This window comes from Lepidochelys kempii, chromosome 6 (genome assembly GCF_965140285.1).
Source record: "Lepidochelys kempii isolate rLepKem1 chromosome 6, rLepKem1.hap1, whole genome shotgun sequence".
In the NCBI taxonomy this organism is placed as follows: Eukaryota; Metazoa; Chordata; order Testudines; family Cheloniidae; genus Lepidochelys; species Lepidochelys kempii.
The window spans coordinates 129,668,228-129,691,799 of record NC_136385.1 but is presented as its reverse complement, the minus strand read 5'-3'; the positions used below and the strand labels follow the sequence as shown (position 1 = coordinate 129,691,799).

At 44.6% G+C, this 23,572-nt stretch overlaps 1 long non-coding RNA gene across 1 annotated transcript in view; it reads left to right on the top strand.

Moving 5' to 3' along the window:
- Positions 1–15,520: 15,520 nt before the first annotated feature.
- Positions 15,521–23,572, top strand: part of LOC140913940 (uncharacterized) — a 115,710-nt gene continuing 107,658 nt past the window's right edge. The window contains exons 1-2 of the long non-coding RNA XR_012159706.1: positions 15,521–15,923; positions 18,015–18,102. This is a non-coding gene — a long non-coding RNA (uncharacterized LOC140913940). The remainder of the gene's footprint in view (positions 15,924–18,014; positions 18,103–23,572) is intronic.

The following is a 23,572-nucleotide window of genomic DNA, read 5'->3' as shown; positions in this document are numbered from 1 at the left end:
AATGTGTCCTTAAACAATCCCAATTAACTTTCACATTTTTTCTGATTAAATTCTTCCTCCCAAGTGATTTGGCTCATAATTGTTTTCAGCTTTGTGAAATTGGTCCCCTTAATCCACCAAGTATATATATCATTGGTCTGCACTTTATTCTGTTTGCACATTATAAATGTGATCAAGTCATGATCATTTGTACATAAGCTACCATTAATTTTTAGTTCTCTGTTCAGTTCCTCTTTAGCAGGCAAGATGATGTCTAATATAAAATTTCCCCATGTGTGTTGCCACACTTTTTGAGTTAGGAATGTGGTATATAATAAGAAATTCCGAGGATGTTCAGTACTGGGAACATTAGACCTCCAGCATGTGTCACTCAAATTGAAGTCCCCCAGAATCACGCAGCTTTATTCTGACACATTATAGATATGTGTACAAGGAGCTAGTGTGTTTTGGGGTCTGTAGCAGATACCAACTAATGCCCCATCTTGTGCTTCATCTGTTAGGACACTGATCAATAAGCATTCAAGATCATTTTCCTCTAAGTTATCCATGACTCAGAAACAGATAATGCCATTTTTTACACACACCCCAACTCCCCCTCCCCTTTTGCTGACTTGATGCTTCCTAAATAGGTTATAACCATTGATTTTAACATTACAATCGGGGAATCATCCCACCAGGTTTCAGTAATGCCAACTAGATCAAATTTATGCTCATAAATGAGCAATTCCAATTCCTCTTGTTTGTTACCTTGATACTTTAGGTTTGGAGAGTCTCGCTACAGCATCGCTCTCCAGCTCAAACCATGAGTGTGGCATGGCCAAGATGGCGGGGGGGGGGGGTCTGTTGCATGTGGCTATGGAGTTTGCCCCCACTCCCCGTGTATGGTTATTGGGAAATGGCAGTGAATACATCGGTACTGTTTTCACAGGCTGTGACGGTAGCTGATATCTCATCCCTGAGGGTGGTAAAGGGACAGAACACAGCTGCTACGAGCATCCTGAAACTCTCCGGGCCCAAAGCCACTAGCCTGTTGACTGCAGTGCAGCCAGCCGAACTCATCCCAAAGTGGTGTTGGAAAGTGTCTTATCACGGTGAAAGAGACAAGGCTGCCATCCCTAGAAATCTTTGGGAGAGGATTGCAGAGTATCTCCTTGAATGTTTCATTTGAGATCTCTCAAGAGGATAAGAGACACCCTAATGCTGATAAACAAAGTACTGCCTACTCCGACAAGCCAAAGAAATGAAGAGCAGAAACTTTTATTTTCCAACATTGTGGAAGCAGGGTCTGAACGAGCTCTGCCCTTACATCAAGCGATGCACAGGGAGAAAAGAAGCCGGGGGCAACCATATTTGCGTAGGTTTCAGAGTAACAGCCGTGTTAGTCTGTATTCGCAAAAAGAAAAGGAGGACTTGTGGCACCTTAGAGACTAACCAATTTATTTGAGCATAAGCTTTCGTGAGCTACAGCTCACTTCCTCAGATGCATATCGTGGAAACTGCAGCAGGCTTTATATATACACAGAGAATATGAAACAATATCTATTCCCACCCCACTGTCCTGCTGGTAATAGCTTATCTAAAGTGATTTCCAGCACAAATCCAGGTTTTCTCACCCTCCACCCCCCCACACAAATTCACTCTCCTGCTGGTGATAGCCCATCCAAAGTGACAACTCTTTACACAATGTGCATGACAATCAAGCTGGGCTATTTCCTGCATAAATCCAGGTTCTCACATCCCCCCACCCCCATACACACACAAACTCACTCTCCTGCTGGTAATAGCTCATCCAAACTGACCACTCTTCAAGTTAAAATCCAAGTTAAACCAGAACATCTGGGGGGGGGGGGTAGGAAAAAACAAGAGGAAACAGGCTACCTTGCATAATGACTTAGCCACTCCAAGTCTCTATTTAAGCCTAAATTAATAGTATCCAATTTGCAAATGAATTCCAATTCAGCAGTTTCTCGCTGGAGTCTGGATTTGAAGTTTTTTTGTTTTAAGATAGCGACCTTCATGTCTGTGATCGCGTGACCAGAGAGATTGAAGTGTTCTCCGACTGGTTTATGAATGTTATAATTCTTGACATCTGATTTGTGTCCATTTATTCTTTTACGTAGAGACTGTCCAGTTTGACCAATGTACATGGCAGAGGGGCATTGCTGGCACATGATGGCATATATCACATTGGTGGATGTGCAGGTGAACGAGCCTCTGATAGTGTGGCTGATGTTATTAGGCCCTGTGATGGTGTCCCCTGAATAGATATGTGGGCACAGTTGGCAACGGGCTTTGTTGCAAGGATAAGTTCCTGGGTTAGTGGTTCTGTTGTGTGGTATGTGGTTGTTGGTGAGTATTTGCTTCAGGTTGCGGGGCTGTCTGTAGGCAAGGACTGGCCTGTCTCCCAAGATTTGTGAGAGTGTTGGGTCATCCTTTAGGATAGGTTGTAGATCCTTAATAATGCGTTGGAGGGGTTTTAGTTGGGGGCTGAAGGTGACGGCTAGTGGCGTTCTGTTATTTTCTTTGTTAGGCCTGTCCTGTAGTAGGTAACTTCTGGGAACTCTTCTGGCTCTATCAATCTGTTTCTTTACTTCTGCAGGTGGGTATTGTAGTTGTAAGAAAGCTTGACAGAGATCTTGTAGGTGTTTGTCTCTGTCTGAGGGGTTGGAGCAAATGCGGTTGTATCGCAGAGCTTGGCTGTAGACGATGGATTGTGTGGTGTGGTCAGGGTGAAAGCTGGAGGCATGCAGGTAGGAATAGCGGTCAGTAGGTTTCCGGTATATCTTAAAACAAAAAAACTTCAAATCCAGACTCCAGCGAGAAACTGCTGAATTGGAATTCATTTGCAAATTGGATACTATTAATTTAGGCTTAAATAGAGACTTGGAGTGGCTAAGTCATTATGCAAGGTAGCCTGTTTCCTCTTGTTTTTTCCTACCCCCCCCCCAGATGTTCTGGTTTAACTTGGATTTTAACTTGAAGAGTGGTCAGTTTGGATGAGCTATTACCAGCAGGAGAGTGAGTTTGTGTGTGTATGGGGGTGGGGGGATGTGAGAACCTGGATTTATGCAGGAAATAGCCCAGCTTGATTGTCATGCACATTGTGTAAAGAGTTGTCACTTTGGATGGGCTATCACCAGCAGGAGAGTGAATTTGTGTGGGGGGGTGGAGGGTGAGAAAACCTGGATTTGTGCTGGAAATCACTTTAGATAAGCTATTACCAGCAGGACAGTGGGGTGGGAATAGGTATTGTTTCATATTCTCTGTGTATATATAAAGCCTGCTGCAGTTTCCACGATATGCATCTGAGGAAGTGAGCTGTAGCTCACGAAAGCTTATGCTCTAATAAATTGGTTAGTCTCTAAGGTGCCACAAGTCCTCCTTTTCTTTTCGCATATTTGCGTGCACACCTACTCTGCCTAGGTGTTCAACAGACAAATCAGCTTTGCCAAAGTGATCAACTGGGGGCGGTTACAGTTCACTTTAGTATTGAATGCAGGGATAATGAAATGTTGCTATCCTTATTGTGTGAATAAAGGTCAGCAGAACTGTACTTAGCCTGCCCTGATTGAGGGGGTCACCCTAAACTGAACCTCACTCACTAAGGAGTGGGTATGGATGCCAAAGCCCAGTGGAGATGGGGCTGGGTAGGGACAGGTGTTCTTGCTTGATGGGGGTGGAGACTCAGCCTAAAGAGTCCTGGATATCAGTTGACCTACCCTTCTCTCCCCTCCACAGTGTTTAAAGTCAGGGTTGAATGGATTCACTTAAGTCCCTGTTTCTGTTCAGTGATTACTAGAGCTGATGACCTGGTGCAGGGACAGTGTTGCAGTGAAAGATGGCCGGCAGTAGCACAGAGGTTCCCTGCTCCTCAGTGAACTCACTAAGCACAGGGCTAATTGGGGCAACCTCCAAATGTGGCATCGCGGACGCGGCGGAGCTGAGCGGCAGCAGAAAGGGAAGCAGCCACAGCAGTGAGCCAGTTGCAGAGACGGTGCCCGCTATGGAGACATCGCTCGTATTGTATTGTCTCCTTGTATTGTTAAGAGGAACCCCTGGACATTGAACCTGGCTCTCGTTGCTGCTGACTCCACCTGGCAGAAGGGTTACAACTGTTTCAGTAAAGCAATGAAAAGTCAATGGGTGGGGGAGGAAGTAGGGTTGAGATTTGAGGGGCAGGGAGAAAAAATTGTAAGGGATAATGTATGAGATCCCTTACCTGAGATCCCGTCCCAGTCATGCATGGGCCCATCTGTGCTGACCTGGCGGGACAGGCTAGATTCTGGGGAGTTTCAAACAGTTCCTGGCTCATGGGGTGGTTGAAGCCCCCCCCCCCACCACACACACACACACATCTCTGTCCCACCCCCTTGGTGTTAACAGCAGGGGTCTACATCTCAGGCTCTTTAGAGGGATCCACAGTGGCAGCAGTGGATTTCTTATTGCCCTTCCTTGCTTTGAAGCATGCTGGCCTTTGCTGATCCCTGTCATGTCTTTTGGCCAGCATCCCTGTGCAATCTGCTTGTAGATGTTGATGTTTGTACGTCTGGCTCATAGCTGCGCTTGCAAAGCCTCTTCTCCCCACAGGCCGAGGAGATGCTATGGGTATGTATGTGTGTGGGTAGGCAGGCCTGAACTGAAGCTGAAATCACCCCTTCTGGGACAGATAGCAGAGCCCTCAGAGCAACCCAGGCAGCACTGATCTGCTAAGACTCCTTAGACGTCTCCAGGCCAGGTACCTAACCATGAGTGGGGAGATGGAGAAGAGGGAAGTGGCTAGAACACACCAGTCACAGGAGGACTGAGGCTGGGACTTGGAGTCTCACCTGATAGAATTTAAGTTAATTTCTGGTTTTCCCAAATTCATGTTGTTCTTTTCCCTTCTGTCCCTACCCCAGTAAAATCCTCTTTGTTGTAACCCCAGGATCAGTGCTTGTAAGTGGGGAAGAATTGCTCATCGGGGCTCCCACGGTGGGGAATATAGTTTCCCAGGTTTCTGGTTGGGGGCACAAGCCACTGTTGGTTAAGTCTTTAAGGAACCTGGCAGTCTGCCCCAGTGAGCGGGGGCTAGATGATGACTGGCAGTAGCCACTGAGGCAAGGTAGGTTTAGAGGGTTGGGGGTTCCCTGGGAGGGGAGACCCAGAGTGTGGGGACACTGCCAGGGGGCAGCACCCCAGGGTGAGGAGGTACCAGGGTCTGCGAGGGATACGGGGCCAGCAGCAGACAAGACACCGGCCTGCAGAGTGCGCTCAGAAGGCTGGAAAAGCTCATTCCCAGGACGACCAGCAGGAGGCGCTGTGCCAGTGAGTCGTCGCCCCGCTACCGTGGGCCATGTCTCAAATTTGTGGAGCCCTTTTTTATTTGAACATTTGGGGTCTACTTAGGATTCCTGAGTAATAGCTATCTAGTGACTACCTCTCAGAAAGCTGTGCTGGAGATCTCACTTCAAACAGGGGATGATCATTCCATCAGGCACATGTGAACAATCCCAGCTCAGGAATTACCTGCCAAAATCAGTGGCGGCTACTGATATATGAAAGTGGGTAGGCAAACCTGACACAACATTGCTGCTTTCTCTGGCACTGAGCCCTGTTCTTCTGTTAGTTTCCTCTTTATGTCTCAGTCTGAGTTTCATACGGAGCAAGCTTTGCCAGTCCCACCTCCTCTGGATCTGCTGTCCCTCTCCAGAATCAAAACAGCTAATTCTGTGCTTGAGAGACAGTGCCAGAATCCCAAAGAGATGATGTGTTGTGCCTATCATGACAAAACACGCATTGACTGCTATGGGAGCAGGACTTAACCTTTACGTCCTGATTCAGGAAAAGTACTTAAGCAGATCCTTAAGTAAGGGAGGAAGGGATTTTCCATTTCTTACTGTCTTCAGATCAAGTGTGGATGTCTTTCTGGAAGATATGCTTTAGTCCAGCACAAGTTATTAGGCTCACTACAGGGGTAAATCAGGTGAAATTTAAGGGGGTCTGATAGATATGCAGGAGTTCGGACTGGATGATCTTATGGTCCCTAAGTATGGAAGTAATGGAGGTACTTGTACAACTACCATTGCTCATAATTGGGAAGAGCCAAAACTATAACCTCCACTCAGTTTCCCTTTCCTAACGGCAGTGGACACATTAGGTGTTTCTTCTGATATATGTTTCTTTGCCCTTTTCTTTGTGAATAAGGAAGAGGTCCCTGAAGACCGCTTAGCCCCTCACATCTCAGTCTGGCAAGGGGCAGCCTACTTACACAAATTGATCGGGGGCCAAGGTTTTGCAGTTTTGATGGTGCTTGATGAAGTCATGCAAGCACAACACACTTTTGAGACCTGCCCCACTGACACCCTTCAACGATCTGCCGCATTTATTACTGTGATTGTGCATTTGACTTTGAGCACTGGCATAATGCCAGCCCCATTAGATGTGTCCACCCTAACCCTAGTTCTTAAAACAACCCATTAGATTCTGATGGACTTTCCAGCATTGATTGATGCCTCATTTACCCTTTCTTGTAAAAGTGACTGGATGAGCTGTAGCCAAATAGTTCTTTTTCAGCATGTTTTCATTCTATGATTTGATCACATTAGAGCCATATGAACAACACCACTTCTCACTGTTCATGATAACAGGTAGGCCACCATCTCTTTACAACTGAATATTTTAGCCTCTTACACTGCAGTGGATCTAGCATTTGCTCCAAATCATTTGGAATCTATCTAGCTTTGACAGCCATTGCACTCAGTTGGGTTAGATGATACGTACTGATCTTGGATGGTATGTTTCTTCTGGTGCCGCAAAGGGTTCTCTGTTGGGCTAATTACAATTCAGCCTCTGCACGCTTTCTTTGAGCAAAATGATCTGGAGATATGGATAAGAGATCAGTTCTTATGCAGATGACATGCAGATTTATGTGAAGTTCATCCCTAATTATTCCTTCTCTTCTTCTGTTTTATCAGTTTGTCTTGAGGACACGGAGGCGTAGATGTCAATTCTTTTTGTATCTCTTTAATACTCCTAAAACTTAAATATTAATTATTGATTCCAGGCATCAAGTTAAATATGCCTCTGCTTTCTCAAAATCTGATGATCATGATGCAGCTGTCATGTCTTACAAGCCCCTATTCAGCAGTCCATCCTTATTCAGCACAGCACGTATGTACATGCTTAACTTAGTTGAGAGTCAAATTCAGCCCTGGTTTAAGAGTTACAGCTCTAATGATTGTGGCCCTGGAAGTTTAGATTTGTTAGTCTTGCTTTAGTTGACATACTTTCTTCAACAAAGAAGTTAATCTTCTGTTACTTAATAAACATGTGGATGTTCTCCTTTTCTTTCCTTTTCAGAGAGAGAAATCTTGATCCATACTTTTGTGGTTATCTAACTTAAGGATTGAAAGACTTCACTCATTGACATTCTAGCTTGTTCAGTCAGCAACCTGAAATCAGAGCAGAGTGCAATGGCTAGGATTCTAGCTAGCCGTAATAAGTTTCAGCGCATGACCCCCAAACTTGGCCTACCTCCTTAAGGCCCAGATCCATAAAAGGACCTCAGTGGTCAGATGGAAGCTGAGAAAGGGTTTTGAGGATCTCACTTTACTCCTGGGGGAATTCTGCACCACTGCGGATGCACAGCATTTAAGTCCCCCACAGCTTTCTTTGCTTCCCCTCAGAAAAATGACACTTTGACGGAGAAGCAAAGGGAAGCCACAAGAGCGGTCATGTGACCATCCCCAGCAGTATGTTTTGGGTGCCCAGGGCAGCTGGCAGAGAGGTAAATCACTGTGGGGAAGAGGGTGGGACTGGGAAGGACCTGGTTGGTGGCTTCCGCCCTGCACCAGGGTCAGCTGCTAGTCCGGGCTGGGCTGGGGAGGACCCGACTTCCTCTTCCCCTGCAAAGGATCTGGGGCACGTGAGACTCACCCCCAGATTTCTCTCCCGACTGTAGGAAGCTCTGCAAACTCTTTCCCAACCACCCACCCCCCATGCGCTTCCTGCACCCATCACTCCTCAGCTGCAGGAGGAAGGACCACTGTAGAGGGACCATCTGCCCAACCCCCGTACATCCAGACCCCCTCACACCCAGACCTTCCTTCTAAGCCTCACCCCCTCCCGCACTCAGAACCCCCCTAATGAGCCCCACTCCTCCTGCACCTGGACCACCCCGATGAGCCACTAGCACCTGGATCCGCACCTCACTGATCGCCAACCAGCCGCACCTGGATCCCCACCCCACTGAGCCCACTCCCCCAGCATCTGGACCCCCTGCTGAGCCCCCCACACTCAGACCCCTCTGCCAAACTGTGGGAAATATGCAGGACATAGTGGATGGTTTTGCCATGATGGGGTTCCCAAATTGCAGTGGGGCAATAGATGGAATGCATATCCCCATTTTGGCACCAGACCACCTTGCCAAAGAGTACATAAACCTAAAGGGTTACCTTTCAATGGTGTTGCAAGTGCTGGTTGATCACACAGGGCATTTCACCGACATCAACGTAGAATGGTCGGGAAAGGTTCATGACATGCATATCTATAGGAACTCAGGTCTATTAAAAAAGCTGCAATCTGGGACTTTCTTTCCAGACCACAAAATTAACATTGACGATGTTGTGATGCCTATAGTTATACTGGGGGACCCAGCCTACGCCTTGCTCTCATGGCTCATGAAGCCATACACCGGCCGTCTGGACAGCAGCAAGGAACAGTTCAACTATAGGCTCAGCAAGTGTGGTGGTTGAATGTGTTTTTGGTTGTTTGAAAGGGCACTGGAGAAGTCTACTAACAAGGTTGGACCTTAGTGAGGAGAACATCCCCATGGTTATAGCTGCCTGCTGTGTGCTCCATAATATCTGTGGGGGAAAAAAAGCGGGAAATTTTTCACAGCGGTGGGCAGTTGAGACAGATCGCATGGCAGCCATTTTTGAGCAGCCAGACACCAGGACAATAAGAAGAGCACAGCAAGGGTGCTGCATATCCACGAGGCTTCGAAAAGCTGTTTCAATAATGAGTCACAGTAATGTGAGCTGCTTGTCTGAATTGTGCTTTCCCAAACCTTCACCTGGCTTGTACCACTACCCTGTAAAGCCAATCCCCAACTCAAGCCCACTGCTTGTACTCAATAAAGAACATTTATTTTTTAAATCCATTTACTTTAATTAAAAACATAAGTAAAGAGGGGAACAGGAAAAAAAAAGGTAACTCTGGGGAAAAGGGGTTGTAAAATTGGAACAGGAGAGACATTTTCAGCTGTGTAACATAACACCACATTCCAGACCATCAAATGTCTATGAATGGGCACCTTCTGTTCCTTGTACCCTCCCACCCCACAATCCCCTGATTTCAGTGAAAGGGATAATGGACTTTTTGCCCGCTCCTCCTGGAACGCTTGCAGGAGGGTGATTCTGCACCAGGTGATGCTGGCTGGCTGTCCACCAGGGTCTGCAGAGGGATACTACCCTCCTGCTTCTGTTCCTGCAGTTCAGCTAGACACCTCAACATGTCTGCTTGATCCCTCATAATATGAAGCATCTCATTCTGTGCCGCATGCTCTCGCTCATTAGAAGTTTTCCTGCTCTCCATGTCCACATCTAACTTCTCGGACAGTGAAATCCTCCACGCTCTCAGCTTGGTGTCAGCTATCCCGGAGGCGTTCATTATCTCGGTGAACATGTCCGCCCATGTTCTCTTTCTCCTTCTAATCACAGAAAATCTGCTTTCAGGTGTTGATGACACGCCGAAGGACACATTTCCAGATGTCAGTCAGGGAAAAAAATTAAGGAGCCATTGTACGTGAATAAAATGTGTCCGTAGCAAGGCCGTTTTCATTTAAAAAAAAAAAAACTTATTACACTAGAGGCAAGCCATACCATAATCAAAATCTGTAACTGTTCACGGTGCCATTTTGCTGTTTCAGCCATGGTGAGTATTCCCCCTCTCCCCCCACAGGTCATGGATGATCCCACTTTTAATGAAGTTTATGGCAGGCTCATGTTGGGAGCAGAGGTAGCTAGTCGAACAATGGCCCTTCCCCATAGCACCACGGGAAGTTGTTTACGAACGGGGTGGGGGGAGGGGGAATGTTTTCACTCCCAAATTGCAGAATCTCTCATGTGGGGCCTCAGTCCCCTATCAGCCACTTTAAACAACTTGCTGACCCATGCCAAGCATAGTAAAGGCACATTAGTGGCTGTGTGGTTTTGCGATCCAGAATGTGTGTGTGTGTGAGGGGGTGTCTACATGCCCTTTTTTTTTCTGTGTAAGAGCACTTTTAATGAGAACTTCCCCCATTTTCCCTAGGCGACCCTATGTGATATCAGTCTCCTGAGGGTAACATAGGTGAAAAGGAAGGATCTGGGTATAGACCCGGTCCTTATGCTGCTATGCTGTGTACCGCAATGATGCCAGCAGAATTAATGCAGGAGTTGCGTGGGAAAGTGTCCTACCATGGTGGAAGAAACCTTCCGCAGAGGATTGAAGAGTACCTCCATGAAAGTTTCCTAGAGCTATCCATGGAGGATTCCCGGGCTATCCCAGCTCAATAAAGTCTTTTCCAGGGGCCACCTTCTGCGTAGCTGGAGCAGCCTCTTGTAAGCAGAGAACGACAGCACCTTGCTTTTTCTTCACAGTAAACATGCAACACCACCGAATATGTGTGCCCGCTAAAGTTTAACTGGCCTTTCATTTTTTAAGGAAAAGTTAGCACATGTGATTCCATTTTGGTTTGGGGCCCACGATTGTTTAAATGCCAGCACATCATACACCAGGAGGAGTAATCCTTAAATACTGAATCCCTGTGAAAATCCTCCTCCTTGTCTCCAGCCTGCCTTGACTCCCAGTATCTGGTTTTTGTCAGTCTCTAACTCCCTGTCTCTTGGCCTTGATGTGAGGCCTCCCATCCTGATAATAAAAGTTACTGATGCATGGCTTTAGGACCATGCTGTGTAATTAACATACTGGTATAGCACGAGGAATGCACCAAGCAGGGATAGGTGGTAGATAAGACAAGGGTTTGTTTATTGGCTAAGGTTTCCGATGCACGAGGGCAACATGCTTTGTTAAAAGGTATATAACCTTTGTATAATCTGCATTCAGGGTCCCCTCCTGGCTAGCAGGGGGGCACCATGCTCGAGTGTAATAAATTTAGTGTTTTTTGGGAACTCTGCAGTTGTGGACTTTATTTCTGTGCCTCAGCCTAGATTCGAATTGTGCGTGTCCTATCAGGTATAATTCGCAGCATTGGTGTGCGTGTCCTACCAGGTGTAATTTGTAGCACTTGTGCACGTGTCCTACCAGGTGTAATTTGCAGCAGTTGTGCGCGTGTCCTACCAGGTGTAATTCGTAACACATTGTAACTATATACTTACCAGGAGTGCCTTCCCTAGCATCACAGTTGGCCACCATGATGTCCTGCAACCCACAGGGCTCCAGGGGAGAATGGATCCATCGCTCGTCTGTCTTCCATTCTCCTCCTCCTCCTCTTCCTCATCTACCATATTGTCCTCCTTGTTGTCCCTAGACTCACACACCTGTGAGGTGTCCACATTGCTTGTGGGGGTGCTGGTAGGGTCACCCCCGAGAATTGCACGCAGCTCTTTGTAGAACTGGCATGTGTGGGGTTCAGCACCAGAACAACTGTTCGCCTCCTTTGCACCTGGCAAAGTTCTTTGATTTTCACACGGCACTGCTGGGCGTCCCTCATGTAGCCCTTCTCCCCCATTCCACGAGTGATCTTGGCATAGATGTCAGCGTTTCTTCTGCTGGATCGGAGCTCTGCCTGCACAGACTCTTCTTCCCCGACAGCAGTGAGATCCACCACCTCCTGGGCAGACCAGGCTGGAGCGTGTTTGAGGCGGGTAGTCTCCATGATCAGCTGTGCTCAAGCTGGCTTGCTCCCAGTGCTGATCAAACAGGAAACGGAAAATCAAAAGTTCCCGGGGCTTTAGCAGGGGAGGGTCTGTTTCCTGTGTACCTGGCTGCAGTGCAGCAGAGTTGAGAATGATCTTCACAGTGGTAGGAGATGAGCATTGTGGGACACCACCTGGAGGCCAATTAAGCTGAATTACACAATGCAGCATCTGCACTACCTCAGAGTCGGACTACTCGCAGAGGTGGATTACAGAAATCGACATCAGAAGTGACTTAGGTTGATGTAAAGGACCCAGTTGTGTAGACCCATACATTAATAGGTCGACTTCAGGTAGCTTCCTTCGACCTAACTTTTTAGTGTAGACCAGGCCTGAACCGACACCTGGATCCCCCCACACTAAGCCCGTCTGCACTTGGGTCATGCCTTGCTGAGCCTGCCTGCCCACACCGGGTACACCTGGCATGGAGGGAAGGGTCCTGAGGTGTTTCTGGGGCAGGCCAGGTCCTTGTGCTGTGTCAGGGTTGGGTGCAGCCCCACTGCTAAATCCATGTCCTGGGTGGGGAGCTGCACACTGATCTCCCACCTCTGTGCAGCCAGTGTCCTGTGCTCCCCAGTGCTATGCTGGAGCCTCCACATTTATTTGACAAATAAAATTTGCAGAATTTTAAAATATTGTGCACATAATTATTTTTTGGTGCAGAATTTTTAATTTTTTGGCACAGAATGCCCTCAGGAGTAAAGTGTCACTTGTAACTAGCCCTTGAAGTTAGGCACCATTGCAATGCCTCACTCCCTTGGTGGATTTGGAGCCAAATTACCTTTCCAGTTTCTAATGACATCTAATGAGTTAGCCACACATTATTCCCAGTTACTGACTGTACAAGGGCTTATGATCATCAGTGACGAAGAGTGTCACTTTGGCGGGTCCCACTTTCTGCAACTATTTTGTGAAGAATGGATTCGCTTTCAGCACGGTGTTTGCAAACAATCTGCAGAGCAAGAACTAGTGGCAGAAATTATTCAGCAAATAATGGTAAAAGATTCCCTTCATTTTGCATCTGTTGATTTTCTAACATTGTGTTTGATTGTCACTGTAATTTTCTTGTAAGTAGTATGCATTTGGGCCTTAACTCCTGTCACAACCCCCTGATAAAGCGTTCACGATATGCCACGATAGCCTTTTAAGAAGTCACTTATCCAAAGGAGATATTGTTTCAGACTATTGTTGTGCCAGCTGTTGAACTGATCACTGAGTAGAAATCTACTGCCTGCCTATTCAAGGGCTGAACTCAGCACTGACATCATATTGCAGTATGAAAGCCAGCAGTCATATTTTTATGAAGCATAGGCCACAGAGCCAGGGGGACCACTGAGGTCCAGTATCCAAACCTGAGTGGCTCTGTGAGCCCTGTGCACCAGGTCACAATGCCACTCACTCATATTTGCAGGGGGCAGGTATAGGAGGTCATTACCAGGGGTGGGAGGGTCAGACTGCTGAGAGCGCAAGGTGGGGTGGGGGAAATCTATGCCCCCCTCACTTTAAATGGCTCTCTGCCAGAAGTGTCAACCTCCAAATGTGATGTCAAACTCTGTCCATTTTGGTATTTCACTTGTGTATAATATTAAGGATTCTATTACAAAGTGGAGATGTCTCCTGGCCAACTTTCCCTATCTAAAATGCCAGTATCCAATAAATGACTCCTATGGAGACATTCATAAATGAATGAGATACCATGAATATCATGAGCAGCTATTGGACTGCTTTCAGGAATATGATTCATTCCATCAGAGAACTTGGTTATTAATGTACCTTCTCACTCTGGGAAGGACCATATGAAAATTAGACAGTGCCCAAACAAATGTCTCTTCTTTTACGAAAATCTATGGCCTTATATTTATGTCCTTCTGGCTGGCCAAAGATCATAATAATTGTAACTTATGTGCATAAAATACATGTGATATATAATAAGAACTTGCTGCAAAATATATAAAAAGGTACCACATATAAGTAAATTACATTTCAGGGCAAGTGGTAAATCATTCTTTTGCAACATTCATGAGCTGTATCTAATTTCTTCAGGATAGACAGTGTCACACTATTTCTGTATGAATGAATTAGTCTCTGAGCAAATTAACTGGAGAAATAGTATAATTAAATGTTATTTCTTCTCCATGACTAATGTGTTATTATAAACCATGGAAGATTGGGCAGATGGATGGAGATTCACACTGACTGCTGTATTAGTCATTTGCCATTTTCAATCTCTCCCCATACCAGATTCTGGAGGATAAATATGAAGGGCCAGATACTCAGCTTGTGTAAATCTTCATTGCTCCCTTCACTTCAGTTAGAGTTATTCTGCCTTACAGAAGCCTGACCCGCTAAGCCACTGTGTTTCCCTTAAAAATTACGTTGAGACATAAGATAGGTTTTATTACATTTAATGTTGGTGATGATACTATTATTAAAGGAAATGGCAAAGTTTAGATAAATACACTTTACTAATCCCCATCTGGTTTTTATGTCTGGGACTGAGAGATGCAAGGTTAGGAACAATCCTGCAAAACCTTATTCACATGTGTAAATCTTGCTCACACCAGTAGTCTCATCAAGTCAATGTGACTCACTCACAGGTAAGTGTTTGCAGGATCAACCCCAGAAAGCATATTCCATATAAGTGATAATCTTTGCTCATCTTGAGTGGAATCTTACTCCTTGAATAGTCACATTGAAATCAATAGCATAAATCACAGAGTAAGGTGCTACTCATTGTGATTAAGAATATAAGAACCTGGGCCTTTGTGAAATAGAACTGATGGGGAAAAAAATGATGGAAGTTTTCCATTGGAAAATGCTATTTTGTTGAGATTGAAATGGTTTGCAGGAACATGTCAATTTCAACAAATTTTCCACCATTTTTTAAAAACAACTTGCATCAAAATAGGGTATTTCATTTTGACTTTCTCATTTAATTTTCACTTTTAATGTTTTTAAATCTGTAATTAATTTTAGTATTAATATATATATATTAATATAATATATATATAATAGTATTAATATTTATATATATATAATATATATATAAACATATATATATATGTTTGTGTTAATATTATAGATATAGATTATATTATGTTTTGATATGTGTGAATGTTTCCAAAATAAAATATTTTGTCATTATCATCTGTAGTACGTTTTGAAATTTTCATTTTGTGTCCTGATCTGGGATGAAAGGAAATGTCAAAATGTTAGCATGTCCCATGGTGTGGAAGTTCCATTTTCTAAACAGCTCTTTTGTGAACACAACTGGGCAAATAATACAGAACATTTTCTGTAAACACTTGTTCAATGTTTTCAATAAATCCACTTTGTCTGTGTTTACACCCCTTGTGTATTTTCTTTCTTTGAATTTTCAGTAAATGATTGCATTGGCAGGAGTATTCCTGGAAACAGCCAATTTTAGGAGAATATTCATGGAAAGCAAATTCTGATATCATAAATGTGAGTTTCCCACTAGACACATGATGTTCAGACTTACACTCATCCAATCAGGGGACAGAAACACCCCATGTGATCTATAGTTTGTATGCAACAACACAGCTGAACTGTGAATACTGAATACTTTCAACACAGTGTTTGCAAACCATCTACAGAGCAAGAGCTATTCACTGAAATTGTTCAGGAAATAATGGTAAAGTTTCCCCTTAATTTTTCATTTGCTGGTTTTCTTAGCACAGATATGGCCAATGGCTGCCCCTGTGAGTCAGCAAGCCTTGTAAGGACAAGTGACTTGTTCATGTGAATCTTGTGGCAGTAATTTTCCACAAACTGTGCTGTGAGATTTGTTTGGGACAGTCAAATTTCAAGGCATGGCAGAGGGTATAAAAGACCCTTGAAACATCTCCATGTTGCCTCTTTCCTGCTCTGATTCTCTGGACAATGGATTTACAACTCAAAGGAGCATATTGACTAGAAACCAAGGATCTTCCAATCTTTTTGAAGTTACCAGAGACTTTACAAACATCACTGCTACAAACCTGATATAAGAACATTACAATTATTGTAAGTATATGATCTATTAACCATTTTAACTCTCTTCCTCTTTTTTTTATTAATACATTTTAGATTTTTAGTTACTAAAGGGTTGGCAGCAGCATGATTATTGGGTAAGATCTGAGTTATTTATTGACCTGGCTATGTGGCTGACTTCTTGAGATCAGAAGAACCATTTGTTTGATGAAACTGGTTTCCAGTAACCACTCATCATAAAGTCTGGTGTCTGGGTGCTGAAATAAGGACTGGAATACCTAAGGCGACTGCATTTTCTACTTGTTGTTAACCAGTGTGGTGAGACAGAAGTTTACTTTTGTTATTGGCTTGGTATCTCTAATGATAGAATAACTACCAGTTTAGGATGAGTCTGCCCTATTTCTCAGCAATTTGTCCTGAATCTGGTATTCTCAGCTGTCACGCACTGAGGCATGGGGATGCTAGGGTTTTCAGAACCCAAAACAGTGGTAACTTAACTGTTTTCCAGGCAGTGTCAGGAATAAATCAGTGGGGACACAGCTCCTCCATCTGATAAATGATTGATACAAACCATAGTTTTTTTACCTGAAACTACTCTTTTATGAGGTCCCAGGCACACACATCTTTGTTATAGCAATAGGTTCAGAGCACCCCAAGACACAATTACAAAAGTCTGAGATAGTTTTGAGTGAGTAACAGCAGGTCGTGTCGCTGATGGCCAGTTGCCTTCCCACTGGAGAGTAGGGTGTCAGAGAGGAGACTCCCAGGATTGCTTCTAGGAACTACTTTGAGGTATTTACTATTTCCTAATCTTTTGTAGCTAACTTAAACAAAGCACATCGCTCATAGTGGGTCACCATAGTAACCTAGTGGGTCACCAATTCTCCTAGTTTCAGCAAATTACTCATTATCTCTTATCAAAGCATTCCTAGTCATAACAACAATAAAACCTATATGTGAGGGGCACTTAAAACCACGGTTGCCTGTCCAAACAGTCCTTCCATTTTCATGGTACATTAACTCTCTGTCCCATCCTCCCATTCTGATTAGTAAAACTGCAAACCATGTAGTTGTTTGCCTCTCAAAGCCCTAAAGATTATTCCTAGCTTTGTGGCATTTGGTTTTCAGCTAACAGTGGCTGAACACATGGCTGACTGAAGTTTGATCAACTTCTTGGGTTATGATACCTCATCCCTAAAAGAATGTAAATGCAACACACCCCCACCTGTTTGCCACAATGTCACATTTCCTGTTTTCCTAGTATTTGCATTTGAACATTTAACTAAACTCTTGCATTCAGAAAAGGTAAAATGACCATAAGGTAGTATTATGTCACTGCGATCTTAATAAAAAACACTGTCTAGCAAATTTACAGTGCATTCGACACCATGGTATCGAGCACACACATTTTTCGTAATTTATTCATTATGATTTACCCACCCAGCTCTAATTCTAGGCAGACACTTTCAAAGTTGCCCTTCGTGTGCCCATGGGAGTAGTGGCTGCTTCAGAGCAATGAAAGGCACAGTGGGTCCCCTTTAAAATGTTTCCTTAGCTCTTTTTACCATTAGCTAATTGTCACAAAGGCATGCTGGTCCTTTAAGAGAGACAATGGGTCAAGCATGACTCCCGTCCTAGTTCCTTTTGGAATAAGAGCATTCTGGGAGATGTAGTTCTGTGAGGGATCCTGGGAATTGTAGGCTGCAGCAAAGCATTCTGGGAAGGAATGCCTGAAGACCTGAAGATAGATGACGATAGGGGAGAGCGCAGGAAATGATGATTGAGGAGGAAGCCTGTGAAAGGCCTGACAGAGGGAGGCTTGAAGAGACAGGAGATCTTGGGAGGGCCGTCAATTCCATGGAGTAACAGACTGTGATCTTGCACTGAACGGTGATGACTGACGTCTGGGATAAAAGGAAAGGCATGACCCGGAGCGGGCACCTTCTTTTATTTAGGGTGTCAAGGGCGGAGGTTTCTGGAGTGGGGGAGGAAGCTTCCCTACATTGGGGTGGGAAAAGCTTGGGTGGACCCTGGGTAAAGGATTGTGTTGTTTCTTGTCACCCTGAAAGGGGAGGACTTTACAGTTCCACTGGAAAGCTAAAGTATATCCATTCACCCAACCAGCAGGAGGGGAAACTGAGGCAGAAACTCTCCTACCAGCCTGCGCAACCTGAGGGATAATGAGGCACGGGTGCACCTGATGATGGACCAGGTAAGCCAACCACCTACACTAAGACATTAATGGCACTTGTGGTATTCCCTATTCTAAACCAGAGCCTCAGCTGGTTATGATGACTGGGGGTTGTGTATATTGCCTCCCTGGTCCTGTTTGTTTTCTGGTTCCTGAACTCAGTGTTCCCACTGCTCTGCGTGTGTGTGTGTGTGTAGTAGTGGGTGTGTGTGGCCGGCTGCTACATACCCGCCATTTGGACGGTTATGTTTTGTTCAGACTCTTGCTGACTTAACTGGCTCCTGGTTATTACACGTTGTGATTGACCGCTCCCTGCGTGTCTTGCTTTGATTTCTTTTGTGTTTTTGGAATTGCTGTTGTAGGGCGCATCCGAACGTAACATTGGTGTAAACGGTTGTAGTTTCATTTACTTCAATGGCACTTTGCCAGCTCACACAAGCTGAGGATCTGGCCTTGTAAGACCAGGGAATGCCTGCTCACACCCGTAATCTTTACCTATAGGGGAAAAGGTGCTTGCTACATTACAATGAATGTATATAAGCAAAACTGTAAGGTTTTAATTGTATCATGCTCTGAGAATGTTGGAATTTGTTAATAGGCAAAATTCAAAAGGTCTGAAGACTGATTTTGTTTTGGAGAAGCATCCCAAAAGTCGTATGTACATCTAGACCTTAAATCAGCAACACTGGGCTGGAAATCTCATGAAAAGAGACTTTCTCGTGAGATTTCCAGTACTTCCTGGTTTGAGTCACATGAGACGTTATGAGAATAGCCTCTAGTTATTATTATTTTTATGATTCTAGGACCTAGTAGCTCCATCCAATGTCAGGATCCCATTGTGATGGGCATTATACAAATACATAGCAAGAGTCCTAGTATTGACAAAAACATTGAGTCAGGCCCCCAAAATCAAAAGACTGGTTTAAAATCACAAGGGTTTTTTAACTAATAAATGCTGGGTTCTCTTTATTTGCCTTCTGATTTGAGTTCCTTGAGGGTGCACTGGCTTTACATTTTGAAGTTTCTCTCCACAACCCTTTCTCTTTCTCTGAAAGCTGAGATTTGCCACACTGCAGTCCCAGCCCTAAGTAATTACAATCCTTTAAATATGGCATCGTATTTTGACACTTGTGTTTCTCCTTCTTGTTAGAACCTGAAAGAGCACAAAGATGAAGAATATCTATATTTAAAAGTTAACTCAAATTTTTACTAAAAAAAAAATTAAAGTTTGGTGTGAATTCGCTTCAAATTCTGGGTAAAATGTTTGTTTGCTTGTTGGTTTTAATCCAAATTGGCTCATCCATCCTTAGATACAAGTTTAATATTTAACTTAAAAGTCAGCTAGTTGTCACCTACAGTGTCCTTGAAAGACTAAATCTCTGAGCAGGGAGAGAGAAACACAGAGGCCAGGAACCTCAAGTTCTATTTGGAGAAATGCTTCAGTGAGCAGGGTTGGACACAGAAAAACGATACTGTCTGATCACTGGGCAACAATCGGAGAGCCCAGCAAAAAATGTTAGATAGAGAAGGTGGGGGAAAAATCAGTTTCTTACAGCAATGTGCTAAATGGCTTGGTAGAGCTACCAGTTAGCTCTGTATCGGAGGATGCCTCTGTGACTGGGTATACGGGAATTTTTTTACAATCCACTAATCTCTAACAAGACAATGAGATGAGGAATAAGTTGCTTGAATGCTACAAATGCTATTTAAAAAAGAAGAAATGGATTTCCTTTTTAGAAAAGCAGATTTTCATATTTCTCAGGCTAACACTAATAGGAAGTAATATGAGTCCAGTAATAGGATGCTTCGTGTCATGACTTAATTAAGATAACCCAGCTAATTGGGGAAATGTATGTCAAATGAAATAACATCAAAGATTCTTGCTCATCGAAGAAACACTTGCAAATGTTGCCTATCTAAAAGACAGCTTATAATTTATGCAGGTCCCTGTGATTTTTTTTTTTATCTCAACTGGCAGAGATGGAGCTCAGATGCTCAGGCAAACAGGCATACTAATTGCCAACAGTTTATATTGTGTAAGGCTTTGATGTCACCTATTAAAATTTTTTATGGTGGTTTTCTCTTCCATTTGGCTTCTCATAAACCCCACCCTATTCTATTCACAGGGATAATAAGGGTCAATATCCGGCCACACAAAAGAATGAAAGGGTCAGTGAAATGTTCGTCTATCATCTTCCCACCTCAGCAGGTCACTTTGGTAATGAGCTTGGGCACTGCCAGCTCAAATTCAGGACAAGAGATGTGCAGTTATTCCCTGATGCAAGGCTCGTGCTGAAGCATGGGAGCCTCCGATAAATCGAGCCATTTCTGAAGCAGAAGCCAGGAGATGAAATTTAAATGAAGGCTGGCTGAGATGGCCTCCTCAGTCACTTTTAAATGAGACTTTAACTTCTTGCTCCAGCACCCCCCGATGTTCCCTGATCCGAGACTCGTGCTGTCACCTGCTAATGTTAAAAGAGAAACTTTGCTTCTGTGGGATTGCAGAGAATATCTGTATCTATCTGAGCCTATTGGAGAGCAGTCACACAGTCTGGGGAGGTGAACTTCCAACTCTCCATGGAACGGATTGTCACGGCCCTTGCTCCCTTCACACCGAGTAGCAAGAGGGTGTAAGAACCCTGGCGTCTGCCAGGGAGAGCAGGGATCGCATAGCTGATACAGCCCAATACAAGCAAGAAGGAATGAGGGAGAAGAGTCCCAGACCGGGCAGCTGTGATCCCTGGAGCACCAGAGAGCTGAAGTCCTTATAACCCACCTTATGGAAAAATTGGAGACCAACAGTGGGGAAAAGCAGGAGACTGAGAAGCTGGTGGGTCCCTGAGATGATCTGTCACTCACCTCTTTGAAGCTAGGCATGTGCTTAAATACCCAGGTGTGCAGGGGCTACTGTGGTGAAAGACATTGTTACAGATCTGGCTGCGTTCCTACTGCTGGACACTCCCGCTGAGTTAGTGTGCTCAAAATTGTACTGTGGCCAGGTTAGCACGGGCAGTGGTCAGCTCACCAACCCGGGTATAGATGTGGCCTGTGATGTACCCCTGTCAGCAAATGGCTGATTCAATACAGACTGAGGGGTAGTTATACAGAGAGTCCATAGCTCTGCAGTGAGCTATTCCCGAAACCATCACAGAAATCAAGGGGGAAATCCTGGCCCCGTCGAAGTCTTTGGGAGTCCTGCCATTGACTTCAGCAGAGGCAGGAGCTCGTGCAGAAAACATAGCCCTGTATGTTTCAAATGTTGACAAGACACATGCGAAAGGGGAATTTTGGACACTTTACTTCTCCGGCGGTTTCAATCACATAAAACTGATGAGGCGCGGATTTATTAATATGTTATTTAGATGATACGCTTTTGACTACAGCTTTGTAATCAAACTGCAGCTACCATTCTGCCATGTAATAACCAGACCCGGCACATCTGCCGTACCGTGCATATTTATCAAGAATGCAGGGCTAACACTTATTTACCTTTATTACTTACATTCCCTGTGATTAACTGAGCCACTGTGAATAGGTTTCAATGCTTGGACTAACTGCAATTATACTTACTTTAAGGCTCTCCAAAATTTCAGTGTTCCCTTGGAGGCAGGTGTGGATTTGTCAAGAGCATTAGAGCACAGCTAAAAATAATCTTAAAAGTTTGCTACCAACTGATCGTTCAAGGGAATTCACTGTGGGGGTAAGGGCCACTGGCTCTCCTGCTTATCTGCTAGTTCAACCCCCGGCAGGCTAATGAGCACAGCTGGGCCCCTGATTGGCTAAACTGCCTAATTGGACAAGGGATCAGTAGACCTGCTCTTACCCACAGCAGTAGCAAGGTGCTCAAATCTTTTGCCTGTGGTTCTCTTAGCTTCTGCTCCTGCATTGGACCCAGCCCTGGTCCTGCCCTCCAGGTAAGCTGGTTCTGACCTTCCTCTCTGATTCCTGGCTCTGATCCAGGCTTGACCCTTGGTTCTGGTATCTGACCTCTGACTCTGATTCTGTTCCTCCTTCCACTTCCCTGCTCCAGAAGCCTGCTGTGACCACTAGGAAAGACCACCCATGTCCTGACCCCCAAACATTCACATTGAAATTGGCACCTCTGGGGGGGAGGGGTTGTGTTAAAGTAGTGTCTGGAGGCACCAATTTAGAGCCTCTTCTGGTCGGTGCTGCACTTCTGCTCTGAAGAGCTTACAGTCTAAATAAACAAGACCGCCAAAGAATGGCAGGCGATTGGAAACTGAGGCACAGAAATCAAGTGATTTGTCCACAGGCACACAGGGAGTCCGTGGCTGAATTGGGAAATGGACACAAGTTTTCTGAATAGAGCTGTGTAAAACTTTTTGTCTGAAGCTATTTTTTGGCAAAAAATGCAGCTTTGGGTCGGCTAAAATGTTTTACACATTGGTGTCTATTTAGGCCAATTGTTTTGGTTGGGGAGGAGAAATAGTTTTTAACAAGAATGTTTCATTTGGACATTTTTGCAATGAAATGTTTCAACTCTGGTTTTGAAATTACCTTTAATTTTATTTTTAAAGAAAAAAAGGGAAAAGCTCAAAACCAGACGGAAACATTTCATTTGGGGCAACACATGCTGTTTGACCCCGAATGATTTTGTTCTCAGGTTTTCAGAATTGCCAGTAAACCAAAAAATCCAATATTTGCAAGCCAAAATATCCTTAGTCCCAGTCCAGTGTCTGGATCACAAGCTCCCCACCCCTTGTTAAAGTGTCTGTGTGTCCTTAGTACAGTTGTATAAACCAGGCCCCAAATCTGACTTCTTTTCTCCTTTCCCCAGTCTGTTTAACATTTCACCTAATTCCTTACGAATTTTCTTCTCCAAACAAACACTCCAGCTTTCCCAGCAGCCCTCTGGCAACAAACCTGTGTGTGCAATGAAGGCAAAAGGAGGGGGAAACTGATTTAAAGAATGTACACAAATCTAAAGATTTAAAGAAACAGATTTAAAAATGTACACAAATTAACTTCTTTTCTTTTCTTTTCTTTTCTTTTAAACAACCACTGGACCTAACTCTCTGCCGTTGTGCAGCCCACACCGGTCGTTTACACTGGTGCAAAGCAGAGCCAGTAGAAAGGTGTTATTCAAAACAGTGTTTTGACCAAGGGCCTTATTGTGGTACTGGTGCAAGGGATTCAAATTGTCAGAGCCTCAAGAATTTTCTGCCTGAGGCAGCCGTTGCTGTGCTTAGCCTTATTTCGGCTGTTACTTGCTCTGTGGTGACTAGGAAACAGGTGGTCACCACTCAGGGCCACTGCACCTGTATTTCCCCAGCCGCGTTCCTGCAAGGGAGCGCGCTTTCTGGCTTCCCAGGCATCGCCTCTCTGGGGTGGAGACTAGGGTGGCCACTGCTGCATCCCCCGAATAATGGACATTGCAGTACAGCTGGGGCTGGCATGACCTCACCCCCACAACCTTGTATGCATCCTGCTTTATGGAGGATGCCATTTTTCAGAGTGCATCAAGGTCGCG